A 15,282-nucleotide genomic window follows, 5' to 3' on the forward strand; every position below is an offset into this window, starting at 1 on the left:
CTGCCCTCCGTTCGGAGGTCCTGCAGTGGGGACACGCATCCAAGGTGGCGTGTCATCCCGGGGTGAACCGGACTGTGCAGCTCGTCGCCCAGCGTTTCTGGTGGCCGGAGCTCCGCCGCGACACGACGGAGTTCGTCAAGGCCTGCACCTCCTGCGCCTGCGGCAAGTCGTCGCATCAGCCTCCGGCGGGACTGCTCCAGCCGCTGCCCATTCCTCCTCGCCCGTGGTCTCACATCGCGGTGGACTTCGTCACGGGCCTGCCGCCTTCCCGGGGCCGGACGGTCGTGCTCACGATCGTGGACCGCTTCTCCAAGGCCGCTCACTTTGTGCCCTTGTCCAGGTTGCCGTCGGCGCTGGAGACCGCCAACCTCCTCATCCAGCACGTCTTCCGTCTCCACGGCATTCCGGCGGACATCGTGTCAGATCGGGGGCCCCAGTTTGTGTCCCGCGTCTGGAAGCGGTTCTGCCGGTCCCTCGGAGCTACGGCCAGCCTGACCTCGGGGTACCACCCTCAGTCCAATGGACAGGCTGAGCGCGCCAACCAGGATCTGGGGGCAGCCCTCCGCTGTGTTTGTCTCCACCGTCCGGCATCCTGGGCTGACCACCTGCCCTGGGTGGAATATGCCCACAACACTCTCGTTTCCTCCGCTACAGGCAGATCACCGTTCATGACGGCCTACGGTTACCAGCCACCGCTGTTCCCGTCCCAGGAGGGGCAGGTGGAGGTCCCCTCCGTGCAGCACCACCTTAAGCGGGCCCATCACGTGTGGAGGGAGGCCCGGGCTGCGTTGTCCCGCACTGCGTCCCGGAACCGGCGGATCGCTGATCGTCGTCGGCGCCCGGCGCCCTCATATGCGGTGGGAGAAAAGGTGTGGCTGGCTGCGAGGGATCTTCGCCTGGCCGGCTCGTCTGCCAAACTGGGGCCCCGGTTCGCTGGCCCGTTCGAGGTCGAGGCCGTCATCAGCCCCGTCGCGGTCAGGCTCCGGCTGCCGGCCTCCATGAAGGTCCACCCCGTGTTCCACGTCTCCCTGCTCAAGCCTGTGTCTTCCAGCGCCTTGGCGCCCCCTCCCGCTCCGCCGCCGCCCCCGCGGGTGGTCGACGGGGACCCGGTGTACACGGTTCGTGCCATCCTGGACTCTCGGCGCAGGGGCAAGGGCTTCCAGTACCTGGTCGATTGGGAGGGCTACGGGCCGGAGGAGCGGCAATGGGTGCCTCGCTCCTGGATCCTTGACCCGTCCCTTCTGCGCGACTTCCACACTGCTCATCCGTCCAAACCGGGTAGTCCGCCGGGAGGCGTCCATTGAGGGGGGGGTACTGTCACGTCGCGTGCTCGCCAGCAGGTGGCGGGTTCTCCCGCCGCCTGTTCGGCATACCTGCCCGTTATTTCGGGCTGATTACGTGCCTTTATTAGGCGACTCCGGCAGTCATCTCACTGCCGGAGAATTCCTTACCGTGCCATTGCTCGCTATTTGCTATTCTCGTCGTTCGACCATTTCTCGCTGCCCCATTGCCTTACGGCCCCAATCTTCGCGTACTTCATATTGTGATCTAATTGTTATCTCGGTAGTTCCTCGCCCTTTATCGTTTCGCGAGCGTTTTCGGTTATCTTCCTTATTTTTTCCTGGTTCTTATTTGACCAGCGCTTTCTGTTACCGTTTTCCCTGTTCGGGCTCCTTTTGTTATTTATTAAAATCCCTTTGTTCTCACAAGATCTTTTCGTTGTCTGCTTCTCCGGGGATCCACCTCGTTTTTTTCTGTTGTGCACGAGGCGATTTCTCATCGCCTCGGGCTCAACGTGACAAACTTATTCCTATGAAGGAACATTCAAAGTAAAAAAACGGGCTCAACTCGGACTGAAAGTACATTTAAAGCAATAAAAACTCAAAATGAGTGTCACGCCTAAACCAAAGGACTTATGCACACATTTCAACATGTATTTAGTTCAGGTTGACCTCCTGAAGCCTAAATGAGCATTAATTTGACTACACAACTCATTCCTATGAAGGTACATTCAAAGTCACAAAACGTGCTCAACTAGGCCTGAAAGTGCATTTAAAGCAATAAAAACTCAAAATGAGTGTCACGCCTAAACCAAAGGACTTATGCACACATTTCAACATGTATTTAGTTCAGGTTGACCTCCTGAAGCCTAAATCACCATTAATTTGACTACACAACTTATTCCTATGAAGATACATTCAAAGTAAAAAAACGGGCTCAACTCGGACTGAAAGTGCATTTAAAGCAATAAAAACTGAAAATGAGTGTCACGCCTAAACCAAAGGACTTATGCACACATTTCAACATGTATTTAGTTCAGGTTGACCTCCTGAAGCCTAAATGAGCATTAATTTGACTACACAACTCATTCCTATGAAGGTACATTCAAAGTCACAAAACGGGCTCAACTCGGACTGAAAGTGCATTTAAAGCAATAAAAACTGAAAATGAGTGTCACGCCTAAACCAAAGGACTTATGCACACATTTCAACATGTATTTAGTTCAGGTTGACCTCCTGAAGCCTAAATGAGCATTAATTTGACTACACAACTCATTCCTATGAAGGTACATTCAAAGTCACAAAACGTGCTCAACTAGGCCTGAAAGTGCATTTAAAGCAATAAAAACTCAAAATGAGTGTCACGCCTAAACCAAAGGACTTAAGCACACATTTCAACATGTATTTAGTTCAGGTTGACCTCCTGAAGCCTAAATCACCATTAATTTGACTACACAACTTATTCCTATGAAGATACATTCAAAGTAAAAAAACGGGCTCAACTCGGACTGAAAGTGCATTTAAAGCAATAAAAACTGAAAATGAGTGTCACGCCTAAACCAAAGGACTTATGCACACATTTCAACATGTATTTAGTTCAGGTTGACCTCCTGAAGCCTAAATGAGCATTAATTTGACTACACAACTCATTCCTATGAAGGTACATTCAAAGTCACAAAACGGGCTCAACTCGGACTGAAAGTGCATTTAAAGCAATAAAAACTGAAAATGAGTGTCACGCCTAAACCAAAGGACTTATGCACACATTTCAACATGTATTTAGTTCAGGTTGACCTCCTGAAGCCTAAATGAGCATTAATTTGACTACACAACTCATTCCTATGAAGGTACATTCAAAGTCACAAAACGTGCTCAACTAGGCCTGAAAGTGCATTTAAAGCAATAAAAACTCAAAATGAGTGTCACGCCTAAACCAAAGGACTTAAGCACACATTTCAACATGTATTTAGTTCAGGTTGACCTCCTGAAGCCTAAATCACCATTAATTTGACTACACAACTTATTCCTATGAAGATACATTCAAAGTAAAAAAACGGGCTCAACTCGGACTGAAAGTGCATTTAAAGCAATAAAAACTGAAAATGAGTGTCACGCCTAAACCAAAGGACTTATGCACACATTTCAACATGTATTTAGTTCAGGTTGACGTCCTGAAGCCTAAATGAGCATTAATTTGACTACACAACTTATTCCTATGAAGATACATTCAAAGTAAAAAAACGTGCTCTACTCGGCCTGAAAATGCATTTAAAGCAATAAAAACTCAAAATGAGTGTCACGCCTAAACCAAAAGACTTATGCACACATTACAACATGTATTTAGTTCAGGTTGTCCTCCTGAAGCCTAAATGAGCATTAATTTGACTACACAACTCATTCCTATGAAGGAACATTCAAAGTAAAAAAACGGGCTCAACTCGGACTGAAAGTACATTTAAAGCAATAAAAACTGAAAATGAGTGTCACGCCTAAACCAAAGGACTTATGCACACATTTCAACATGTATTTAGTTCAGGTTGACCTCCTGAAGCCTAAATGAGCATTAATTTGACTACACAACTCATTCCTATGAAGGAACATTCAAAGTAAAAAAACGTGCTCAACTAGGCCTGAAAGTGCATTTAAAGCAATAAAAACTGAAAATGAGTGTCACGCCTAAACCAAAGGACTTATGCACACGTTTCAACATGTATTTAGTTCAGGTTGACGTCCTGAAGCCTAAATGAGCATTAATTTGACTACACAACTTATTCCTATGAAGATACATTCAAAGTAAAAAAACGTGCTCAACTCGGCCTGAAAGTGCATTTAAAGCAATAAAAACTCAAAATGAGTGTCACGCCTAAACCAAAGGCCTTATGCACACGTTTCAACATGTATTTAGTTCAGGTTGACGTCCTGAAGCCTAAATGAGCATTAATTTGACTACACAACTCATTCCTATGAAGGAACATTCAAAGTAAAAAAACGGGCTCAACTCGGACTGAAAGTACATTTAAAGCAATAAAAACTCAAAATGAGTGTCACGCCTAAACCAAAGGACATATGCACACATTTCAACATGTATTTAGTTCAGGTTGACCTCCTGAAGCCTAAATGAGCATTAATTTGACTACACAACTCATTCCTATGAAGGTACATTCAAAGTCACAAAACGTGCTCAACTAGGCCTGAAACTGCATTTAAAGCAATAAAAACTCAAAATGAGTGTCACGCCTAAACCAAAGGACATATGCACACATTTCAACATGTATTTAGTTCAGGTTGACATTCTGAAGCCTAAATGAGCATTAATTTGACTACACAACTCATTCCTATGAAGATACATTCAAAGTAAAAAAACGGGCTCAACTCGGACTGAAAGTGCATTTAAAGCAATAAAAACTGAAAATGAGTGTCACGCCTAAACCAAAGGACTTATGCACACATTTCAACATGTATTTAGTTCAGGTTGACCTCCTGAAGCCTAAATGAGCATTAATTTGACTACACAACTCATTCCTATGAAGGTACATTCAAAGTCACAAAACGTGCTCAACTAGGCCTGAAAGTGCATTTAAAGCAATAAAAACTCAAAATGAGTGTCACGCCTAAACCAAAGGACTTATGCACACATTTCAACATGTATTTAGTTCAGGTTGACCTCCTGAAGCCTAAATCACCATTAATTTGACTACACAACTTATTCCTATGAAGATACATTCAAAGTAAAAAAACGGGCTCAACTCGGACTGAAAGTGCATTTAAAGCAATAAAAACTGAAAATGAGTGTCACGCCTAAACCAAAGGACTTATGCACACATTTCAACATGTATTCAGTTCAGGTTGACCTCCTGAAGCCTAAATGAGCATTAATTTTACTACACAACTCATTCCTATGAAGGTACATTCAAAGTCACAAAACGTGCTCAACTAGGACTGAAAGTGCATTTAAAGCAATAAAAACTCAAAATGAGTGTCACACCTAAACCAAAGGACTTATGCACACATTTCAACATGTATTTAGTTCAGGTTGACCTCCTGAAGCCTAAATGAGCATTAATTTGACTACACAACTCATTCCTATGAAGGAACATTCAAAGTCACAAAACGTGCTCAACTCGGACTGAAAGTGCATTTAAAGCAATAAAAACTGAAAATGAGTGTCACGCCTAAACCAAAGGACTTATGCACACATTTCAACATGTATTTAGTTCAGGTTGACCTCCTGAAGCCTAAATGAGCATTAATTTGACTACACAACTCATTCCTATGAAGGTACATTCAAAGTCAAAAAACGGGCTCAACTCGGCCTGAAAGTGCATTTAAAGCAATAAAAACTGAAAATGAGTGTCACGCCTAAACCAAAGGACTTATGCACACATTTCAACATGTATTCAGTTCAGGTTGACCTCCTGAAGCCTAAATGAGCATTAATTTGACTACACAACTTATTCCTATGAAGATACATTCAAAGTAAAAAAACGTGCTCTACTCGGCCTGAAAACGCATTTAAAGAAATAAAAACTCAAAATGACTGTCACGCCTAAACCAAAGGCCTTATGCACACATTTCAACATGTATTTAGTTCAGGTTGACCTCCTGAAGCCTAAATGAGCATTAATTTGACTACACAACTCATTCCTATGAAGGAACATTCAAAGTAAAAAAACGGGCTCAACTCGGACTGAAAGTACATTTAAAGCAATAAAAACTGAAAATGAGTGTCACGCCTAAACCAAAGGACTTATGCACACATTTCAACATGTATTTAGTTCAAGTTGACCTCCTGAAGCCTAAATGAGCATTAATTTGACTACACAACTTATTCCTATGAAGATACATTCAAAGTAAAAAAACGTGCTCTACTCGGCCTGAAAACGCATTTAAAGCAATAAAAACTCAAAATGAGTGTCACGCCTAAACCAAAGGACTTATGCACACATTTCAACGTGTATTTAGTTCAGGTTGACCTCCTGAAGCCTAAATGAGCATTAATTTGACTACACAACTCATTCCTATGAAGGTACATTCAAAGTCACAAAACGTGCTCAACTAGGCCTGAAAGTGCATTTAAAGCAATAAAAACTCAAAATGAGTGTCACGCCTAAACCAAAGGACTTATGCACACATTTCAACATGTATTTAGTTCAGGTTGACCTCCTGAAGCCTAAATCACCATTAATTTGACTACACAACTTATTCCTATGAAGATACATTCAAAGTAAAAAAACGGGCTCAACTCGGCCTGAAAGTGCATTTAAAGCAATAAAAACTGAAAATGAGTGTCACGCCTAAACCAAAGGACTTATGCACACATTTCAACATGTATTTAGTTCAGGTTGACCTCCTGAAGCCTAAATGAGCATTAATTTGACTACACAACTCATTCCTATGAAGGTACATTCAAAGTCACAAAACGGGCTCAACTCGGACTGAAAGTGCATTTAAAGCAATAAAAACTGAAAATGAGTGTCACGCCTAAACCAAAGGACTTATGCACACATTTCAACATGTATTTAGTTCAGGTTGACCTCCTGAAGCCTAAATGAGCATTAATTTGACTACACAACTCATTCCTATGAAGGTACATTCAAAGTCACAAAACGTGCTCAACTAGGCCTGAAAGTGCATTTAAAGCAATAAAAACTGAAAATGAGTGTCACGCCTAAACCAAAGGACTTAAGCACACATTTCAACATGTATTTAGTTCAGGTTGACCTCCTGAAGCCTAAATCACCATTAATTTGACTACACAACTTATTCCTATGAAGATACATTCAAAGTAAAAAAACGGGCTCAACTCGGACTGAAAGTGCATTTAAAGCAATAAAAACTGAAAATGAGTGTCACGCCTAAACCAAAGGACTTATGCACACATTTCAACATGTATTTAGTTCAGGTTGACGTCCTGAAGCCTAAATGAGCATTAATTTGACTACACAACTTATTCCTATGAAGATACATTCAAAGTAAAAAAACGTGCTCAACTCGGCCTGAAAATGCATTTAAAGCAATAAAAACTCAAAATGAGTGTCACGCCTAAACCAAAGGACTTATGCACACATTTCAACATGTATTTAGTTCAGGTTGACCTCCTGAAGCCTAAATCACCATTAATTTGACTACACAACTTATTCCTATGAAGATACATTCAAAGTAAAAAAACGTGCTCAACTCGGACTGAAAGTGCATTTAAAGCAATAAAAACTGAAAATGAGTGTCACGCCTAAACCAAAGGACTTATGCACACATTTCAACATGTATTTAGTTCAGGTTGACCTCCCGAAGCCTAAATGAGCATTAATTTGACTACACAACTCATTCCTATGAAGGTACATTCAAAGTCACAAAATGGGCTCAACTCGGACTGAAAGTGCATTTAAAGCAATAAAAACTGAAAATGAGTGTCACGCCTAAACCAAAGGACTTATGCACACATTTCAACATGTATTTAGTTCAGGTTGACCTCCTGAAGCCTAAATGAGCATTAATTTGACTACACAACTCATTCCTATGAAGGTACATTCAAAGTCACAAAACGTGCTCAACTAGGCCTGAAAGTGCATTTAAAGCAATAAAAACTCAAAATGAGTGTCACGCCTAAACCAAAGGACTTAAGCACACATTTCAACATGTATTTAGTTCAGGTTGACCTCCTGAAGCCTAAATCACCATTAATTTGACTACACAACTTATTCCTATGAAGATACATTCAAAGTAAAAAAACGGGCTCAACTCGGACTGAAAGTGCATTTAAAGCAATAAAAACTGAAAATGAGTGTCACGCCTAAACCAAAGGACTTATGCACACATTTCAACATGTATTTAGTTCAGGTTGACCTCCTGAAGCCTAAATGAGCATTAATTTGACTACACAACTCATTCCTATGAAGGTACATTCAAAGTCACAAAACGGGCTCAACTCGGACTGAAAGTGCATTTAAAGCAATAAAAACTGAAAATGAGTGTCACGCCTAAACCAAAGGACTTATGCACACATTTCAACATGTATTTAGTTCAGGTTGACCTCCTGAAGCCTAAATGAGCATTAATTTGACTACACAACTCATTCCTATGAAGGTACATTCAAAGTCACAAAACGTGCTCAACTAGGCCTGAAAGTGCATTTAAAGCAATAAAAACTCAAAATGAGTGTCACGCCTAAACCAAAGGACTTAAGCACACATTTCAACATGTATTTAGTTCAGGTTGACCTCCTGAAGCCTAAATCACCATTAATTTGACTACACAACTTATTCCTATGAAGATACATTCAAAGTAAAAAAACGTGCTCAACTCGGACTGAAAGTGCATTTAAAGCAATAAAAACTGAAAATGAGTGTCACGCCTAAACCAAAGGACTTATGCACACATTTCAACATGTATTTAGTTCAGGTTGACGTCCTGAAGCCTAAATGAGCATTAATTTGACTACACAACTTATTCCTATGAAGATACATTCAAAGTAAAAAAACGTGCTCTACTCGGCCTGAAAATGCATTTAAAGCAATAAAAACTCAAAATGAGTGTCACGCCTAAACCAAAGGACTTATGCACACATTACAACATGTATTTAGTTCAGGTTGTCCTCCTGAAGCCTAAATGAGCATTAATTTGACTACACAACTCATTCCTATGAAGGAACATTCAAAGTAAAAAAACGGGCTCAACTCGGCCTGAAAGTACATTTAAAGCAATAAAAACTGAAAATGAGTGTCACGCCTAAACCAAAGGACTTATGCACACATTTCAACATGTATTTAGTTCAGGTTGACCTCCTGAAGCCTAAATGAGCATTAATTTGACTACACAACTCATTCCTATGAAGGTACATTCAAAGTCACAAAACGTGCTCAACTAGGCCTGAAAGTGCATTTAAAGCAATAAAAACTCAAAATGAGTGTCACGCCTAAACCAAAGGACTTCTGCACACATTTCAACATGTATTTAGTTCAGGTTGACCTCCTGAAGCCTAAATGAGCATTAATTTGACTACACAAATCATTCCTATGAAGGAACATTCAAAGTAAAAAAACGGGCTCAACTCGGACTGAAAGTGCATTTAAAGCAATAAAAACTGAAAATGAGTGTCACGCCTAAACCAAAGGACTTATGCACACGTTTCAACATGTATTTAGTTCAGGTTGACGTCCTGAAGCCTAAATGAGCATTAATTTGACTACACAACTTATTCCTATGAAGATACATTCAAAGTAAAAAAACGTGCTCTACTCGGCCTGAAAATGCATTTAAAGCAATAAAAACTCAAAATGAGTGTCACGCCTAAACCAAAGGACTTATGCACACATTTCAACATGTATTTAGTTCAAGTTGACGTCCTGAAGCCTAAATGAGCATTAATTTGACTACACAACTTATTCCTATGAAGATACATTCAAAGTAAAAAAACGTGCTCTACTCGGCCTGAAAACGCATTTAAAGCAATAAAAACTCAAAATGAGTGTCACGCCTAAACCAAAGGCCTTATGCACACATTTCAACATGTATTTAGTTCAGGTTGACCTCCTGAAGCCTAAATGAGCATTAATTTGACTACACAACTCATTCCTATGAAGGAACATTCAAAGTAAAAAAACGGGCTCAACTCGGACTGAAAGTACATTTAAAGCAATAAAAACTGAAAATGAGTGTCACGCCTAAACCAAAGGACTTATGCACACATTTCAACATGTATTTAGTTCAGGTTGACCTCCTGAAGCCTAAATGAGCATTAATTTGACTACACAACTCATTCCTATGAAGGTACATTCAAAGTCACAAAACGTGCTCAACTAGGCCTGAAAGTGCATTTAAAGCAATAAAAACTCAAAATGAGTGTCACGCCTAAACCAAAGGACTTATGCACACATTTCAACATGTATTTAGTTCAGGTTGACCTCCTGAAGCCTAAATCACCATTAATTTGACTACACAACTTATTCCTATGAAGATACATTCAAAGTAAAAAAACGGGCTCAACTCGGACTGAAAGTGCATTTAAAGCAATAAAAACTGAAAATGAGTGTCACGCCTAAACCAAAGGACTTATGCACACATTTCAACATGTATTTAGTTCAGGTTGACCTCCTGAAGCCTAAATGAGCATTAATTTGACTACACAACTCATTCCTATGAAGGTACATTCAAAGTCACAAAACGGGCTCAACTCGGACTGAAAGTGCATTTAAAGCAATAAAAACTGAAAATGAGTGTCACGCCTAAACCAAAGGACTTATGCACACATTTCAACATGTATTTAGTTCAGGTTGACCTCCTGAAGCCTAAATGAGCATTAATTTGACTACACAACTCATTCCTATGAAGGTACATTCAAAGTCACAAAACGTGCTCAACTAGGCCTGAAAGTGCATTTAAAGCAATAAAAACTCAAAATGAGTGTCACGCCTAAACCAAAGGACTTAAGCACACATTTCAACATGTATTTAGTTCAGGTTGACCTCCTGAAGCCTAAATCACCATTAATTTGACTACACAACTTATTCCTATGAAGATACATTCAAAGTAAAAAAACGGGCTCAACTCGGACTGAAAGTGCATTTAAAGCAATAAAAACTGAAAATGAGTGTCACGCCTAAACCAAAGGACTTATGCACACATTTCAACATGTATTTAGTTCAGGTTGACCTCCTGAAGCCTAAATGAGCATTAATTTGACTACACAACTCATTCCTATGAAGGTACATTCAAAGTCACAAAACGGGCTCAACTCGGACTGAAAGTGCATTTAAAGCAATAAAAACTGAAAATGAGTGTCACGCCTAAACCAAAGGACTTATGCACACATTTCAACATGTATTTAGTTCAGGTTGACCTCCTGAAGCCTAAATGAGCATTAATTTGACTACACAACTCATTCCTATGAAGGTACATTCAAAGTCACAAAACGTGCTCAACTAGGCCTGAAAGTGCATTTAAAGCAATAAAAACTCAAAATGAGTGTCACGCCTAAACCAAAGGACTTAAGCACACATTTCAACATGTATTTAGTTCAGGTTGACCTCCTGAAGCCTAAATCACCATTAATTTGACTACACAACTTATTCCTATGAAGATACATTCAAAGTAAAAAAACGGGCTCAACTCGGACTGAAAGTGCATTTAAAGCAATAAAAACTGAAAATGAGTGTCACGCCTAAACCAAAGGACTTATGCACACATTTCAACATGTATTTAGTTCAGGTTGACGTCCTGAAGCCTAAATGAGCATTAATTTGACTACACAACTTATTCCTATGAAGATACATTCAAAGTAAAAAAACGTGCTCTACTCGGCCTGAAAATGCATTTAAAGCAATAAAAACTCAAAATGAGTGTCACGCCTAAACCAAAGGACTTATGCACACATTTCAACATGTATTTAGTTCAGGTTGACCTCCTGAAGCCTAAATCACCATTAATTTGACTACACAACTTATTCCTATGAAGATACATTCAAAGTAAAAAAACGGGCTCAACTCGGACTGAAAGTGCATTTAAAGCAATAAAAACTGAAAATGAGTGTCACGCCTAAACCAAAGGACTTATGCACACATTTCAACATGTATTTAGTTCAGGTTGACCTCCTGAAGCCTAAATGAGCATTAATTTGACTACACAACTCATTCCTATGAAGGTACATTCAAAGTCACAAAACGGGCTCAACTCGGACTGAAAGTGCATTTAAAGCAATAAAAACTGAAAATGAGTGTCACGCCTAAACCAAAGGACTTATGCACACATTTCAACATGTATTTAGTTCAGATTGACCTCCTGAAGCCTAAATGAGCATTAATTTGACTACACAACTCATTCCTATGAAGGTACATTCAAAGTCACAAAACGTGCTCAACTAGGCCTGAAAGTGCATTTAAAGCAATAAAAACTCAAAATGAGTGTCACGCCTAAACCAAAGGACTTAAGCACACATTTCAACATGTATTTAGTTCAGGTTGACCTCCTGAAGCCTAAATCACCATTAATTTGACTACACAACTTATTCCTATGAAGATACATTCAAAGTAAAAAAACGGGCTCAACTCGGACTGAAAGTGCATTTAAAGCAATAAAAACTGAAAATGAGTGTCACGCCTAAACCAAAGGACTTATGCACACATTTCAACATGTATTTAGTTCAGGTTGACCTCCTGAAGCCTAAATGAGCATTAATTTGACTACACAACTCATTCCTATGGAGGTACATTCAAAGTCACAAAACGGGCTCAACTCGGACTGAAAGTGCATTTAAAGCAATAAAAACTGAAAATGAGTGTCACGCCTAAACCAAAGGACTTATGCACACATTTCAACATGTATTTAGTTCAGGTTGACCTCCTGAAGCCTAAATGAGCATTAATTTGACTACACAACTCATTCCTATGAAGGTACATTCAAAGTCACAAAACGTGCTCAACTAGGCCTGAAAGTGCATTTAAAGCAATAAAAACTCAAAATGAGTGTCACGCCTAAACCAAAGGACTTCTGCACACATTTCAACATGTATTTAGTTCAGGTTGACCTCCTGAAGCCTAAATGAGCATTAATTTGACTACACAAATCATTCCTATGAAGGAACATTCAAAGTAAAAAAACGGGCTCAACTCGGACTGAAAGTGCATTTAAAGCAATAAAAACTGAAAATGAGTGTCACGCCTAAACCAAAGGACTTATGCACACGTTTCAACATGTATTTAGTTCAGGTTGACGTCCTGAAGCCTAAATGAGCATTAATTTGACTACACAACTTATTCCTATGAAGATACATTCAAAGTAAAAAAACGTGCTCTACTCGGCCTGAAAATGCATTTAAAGCAATAAAAACTCAAAATGAGTGTCACGCCTAAACCAAAGGACTTATGCACACATTTCAACATGTATTTAGTTCAAGTTGACGTCCTGAAGCCTAAATGAGCATTAATTTGACTACACAACTTATTCCTATGAAGATACATTCAAAGTAAAAAAACGTGCTCTACTCGGCCTGAAAACGCATTTAAAGCAATAAAAACTCAAAATGAGTGTCACGCCTAAACCAAAGGCCTTATGCACACATTTCAACATGTATTTAGTTCAGGTTGACCTCCTGAAGCCTAAATGAGCATTAATTTGACTACACAACTCATTCCTATGAAGGAACATTCAAAGTAAAAAAACGGGCTCAACTCGGACTGAAAGTACATTTAAAGCAATAAAAACTGAAAATGAGTGTCACGCCTAAACCAAAGGACTTATGCACACATTTCAACATGTATTTAGTTCAGGTTGACCTCCTGAAGCCTAAATGAGCATTAATTTGACTACACAACTCATTCCTATGAAGGTACATTCAAAGTCACAAAACGTGCTCAACTAGGCCTGAAAGTGCATTTAAAGCAATAAAAACTCAAAATGAGTGTCACGCCTAAACCAAAGGACTTATGCACACATTTCAACATGTATTTAGTTCAGGTTGACCTCCTGAAGCCTAAATCACCATTAATTTGACTACACAACTTATTCCTATGAAGATACATTCAAAGTAAAAAAACGGGCTCAACTCGGACTGAAAGTGCATTTAAAGCAATAAAAACTGAAAATGAGTGTCACGCCTAAACCAAAGGACTTATGCACACATTTCAACATGTATTTAGTTCAGGTTGACCTCCTGAAGCCTAAATGAGCATTAATTTGACTACACAACTCATTCCTATGAAGGTACATTCAAAGTCACAAAACGGGCTCAACTCGGACTGAAAGTGCATTTAAAGCAATAAAAACTGAAAATGAGTGTCACGCCTAAACCAAAGGACTTATGCACACATTTCAACATGTATTTAGTTCAGGTTGACCTCCTGAAGCCTAAATGAGCATTAATTTGACTACACAACTCATTCCTATGAAGGTACATTCAAAGTCACAAAACGTGCTCAACTAGGCCTGAAAGTGCATTTAAAGCAATAAAAACTCAAAATGAGTGTCACGCCTAAACCAAAGGACTTAAGCACACATTTCAACATGTATTTAGTTCAGGTTGACCTCCTGAAGCCTAAATCACCATTAATTTGACTACACAACTTATTCCTATGAAGATACATTCAAAGTAAAAAAACGGGCTCAACTCGGACTGAAAGTGCATTTAAAGCAATAAAAACTGAAAATGAGTGTCACGCCTAAACCAAAGGACTTATGCACACATTTCAACATGTATTTAGTTCAGGTTGACCTCCTGAAGCCTAAATGAGCATTAATTTGACTACACAACTCATTCCTATGAAGGAACATTCAAAGTAAAAAAACGGGCTCAACTCGGACTGAAAGTGCATTTAAAGCAATAAAAACTCAAAATGAGTGTCACGCCTAAACCAAAGGACTTATGCACGCATTTCAACATGTATTTAGTTCAGGTTGACCTCCTGAAGCCTAAATGGGCATTAATTTGACTACACAACTCATTCCTATGAAGGTACATTCAAAGTCACAAAACGTGCTCAACTAGGCCTGAAAGTGCATTTAAAGCAATAAAAACTCAAAATGAGTGTCACGCCTAAACCAAAGGACTTATGCACACATTTCAACATGTATTTAGTTCAGGTTGACATTCTGAAGCCTAAATGAGCATTAATTTGACTACACAACTTATTCCTATGAAGATACATTCAAAGTAAAAAAACGGGCTCAACTCGGACTGAAAGTGCATTTAAAGCAATAAAAACTCAAAATGAGTGTCACGCCTAAACCAAAGGACTTATGCACACATTTCAACATGTATTTAGTTCAGGTTGACCTCCTGAAGCCTAAATGAGCATTAATTTGACTACACAACTCATTCCTATGAAGGAACATTCAAAGTAAAAAAACGGGCTCAACTCGGACTGAAAGTGCATTTAAAGCAATAAAAACTCAAAATGAGTGTCACGCCTAAACCAAAGGACTTATGCACACATTTCAACATGTATTTAGTTCAGGTTGACCTCCTGAAGCCTAAATGGGCATTAATTTGACTACACAACTCATTCCTATGAAG

Source organism: Hippocampus zosterae, chromosome 21 (assembly GCF_025434085.1).
Source record: "Hippocampus zosterae strain Florida chromosome 21, ASM2543408v3, whole genome shotgun sequence".
NCBI classification, from domain to species: domain Eukaryota; kingdom Metazoa; phylum Chordata; class Actinopteri; order Syngnathiformes; family Syngnathidae; genus Hippocampus; species Hippocampus zosterae.